The sequence below is a fragment of the Trichechus manatus genome, unplaced genomic scaffold (genome assembly GCF_000243295.1).
Source record: "Trichechus manatus latirostris isolate Lorelei unplaced genomic scaffold, TriManLat1.0 scaffold00038, whole genome shotgun sequence".
Classification (NCBI taxonomy): domain Eukaryota; kingdom Metazoa; phylum Chordata; class Mammalia; order Sirenia; family Trichechidae; genus Trichechus; species Trichechus manatus.
The window spans coordinates 6,816,968-6,819,315 of NW_004443974.1; positions in this window are offsets into that span (position 1 = coordinate 6,816,968).

Consider the following 2,348-nt stretch of genomic DNA (forward strand, 5'->3'; position numbering starts at 1 on the left):
CAATATGTGTTAATAAGGAAAAGTATTTCTTTTGGTAAATGAAAATTTAGATACTTCATACGCTCTCTAAGAAGCTACTATATATGGGATGTACAGCTAATAAAATTCTGAGAACAGAAATAGTCCCTTACATAACACAGAATAATGAAGTCTTTTAGAAATAACACCATCCCACATTTATATTTTAAAATACTGTTAGATATTATAATTGGGTTTTAAAATAATGGTTAATGTTGTAGAGGGGCAAGTAAGGGAGGTACTCTCAAATGTTGCTGGTATAGGGAACATAAATTGGCACCACTTTCCAGGAAATAAGTTGACAATATTTATTATGGGCAATAAAAATATTTGTACATCATGACGTACTCTTTCACTTCCAAGAGCCTGACAAAAAAAATAGTAAAAAAAATTATCAAGAATTTTTGTACAAAGTTATTAATCATATGAGGAACAGAAACCATCCAAATTTCAGTTAGTAGGACATAGCTAATTAAATTATGCTGTATTGATATGATAGACTATTGTGTAGACTTGGTAATTCTTTGGTAGCTTATTTTTAAAGACCTGAAAATATAAATCCAGTATAATGTTAATAGGAAACAGTGATACATGACTAGGAAAAAAAAAAAAAGAGTAAAATACACTAAAATATTAACAGTGGCTATCCCAAGGTGACGGAATTATGAATTTTTGTTTTCTCTATTCATCTTTCTTTTTCAACTCATATTTATTTATTCAATGAACTAGTACTTTGATAATTATAGATTTAAATATATTTAAAATTTTTATGTTAAATTATTATAGGTAATAACCATACTTCGGTTATTTGGAGATTGCTCTGGAGATAAAGTTGATATTTCTCTTCTTTAAGAGAAAAGTGAAATCATTTCTTTCTACTGTGGAAAAAGACTGCTAGAAAATCCTATGTTGTCAACAAACAGTTGCTAGATGAGATTCTCACATATTCTGCGACAAGGATGAGGCAGAGGACTTCTTGGAGAAAATTAATTATTTAAAAAGAAAAATAATTCTTATTTCTATATTAGAAATCAGTTGTAATGCTTTCATTTGGGACAGAAGAAGTTTTCTGCCTATCCAACAGTATAAGAGGTCCAGTATCATAGCTATTCCAGGATAAAGACTACATTTAGTTATCTATTGTATTAATCAAATTTCTGTGCAGGGGAAAAGAAACCACCATAAGAGTTTTAAGCAGAAATGGAGTAAATTCATAAAACTGAGTGCTTATAAAGTCATTGGAAGTGTTATAGCATCTCGGATCACAGGCTCTAGGCTGCGTCTTCAAGAATAACTCAGAGAATAATATAAATTGGACCCACCTGGGTACTATCTCTTATCCTATCAGGAAGGAGGGGAATCAGAAGCCTGACATTAGAACGATTGTATTCAAGAAAATAGCAGTGTAGCTGCAACCCAAGAATCAGAAAATCAACTTCAAAACTACCTGTTGCCTCCCACTAACCTGAAGATTGGACACAGAAATGTGGGGTCCAGCTGCCACCCCAATGGAACTGACTGTCAGCACCTATGTACTCAGCAACTGGACATGGAAATCTGCTGCATAAAAAGGATCCATGAATATTTCTGCTGGTAGAAAAAACAAACAAAACAAAAGTCAGATGCTCTCTACTTCATTTCAACATTCCAAAATAGGCTTGTTTTCCAAGAAGCTAGGACACAGTAAGCAAACATAAAATAAATAAATATAATAAGTAATTGATGGCTCGGAGACAACAGTCAGTATCGAAGCACAGAAAGAAGCAATCCATGATGGCTTCAGCAAGCTCCCAAAATAAAGAGTCTAGAAATTTTCCAGAGGAGGAAAATTTCTTGGAATTACCAGAGGCAGAATACAAAAGTTTAATATACAGAACTCTTCAAGAAATTAGGAAGGAAATTAAACAAAATGCAGAACACACAATAGAGGAAATTAAAAAGATTAGAGAAGAGCATAATGACAAATTTAACAGCCTGCAAGAAGAGACAGCAATCAGAAATCCAGAAGATTAACAATAAAATTTCAGAATTAGACAACTCAATAGAAAGTCATAGGAGCAGAACTGAGGCACTATAAGTCAGAATTAGTGAGACTGAAGATAAAGCACTTGATTCCAACTTATCTGAGAAAAAAATCAGATAAAAGGATTTAAAAAAGTGAAGAAACCGTAAGAATTATGTGGGACTCTATCAAGAAGAATAACCTACGAGTGATTGGAGTACCAGAACAGAGGGGGATAACAGAAAATACAGAGAGAATTGTTGAAGATTTGTTGGCAGAAAACTTCACTGATATCGTGAAAGATGACAAGATATCTATCCAAGATGCT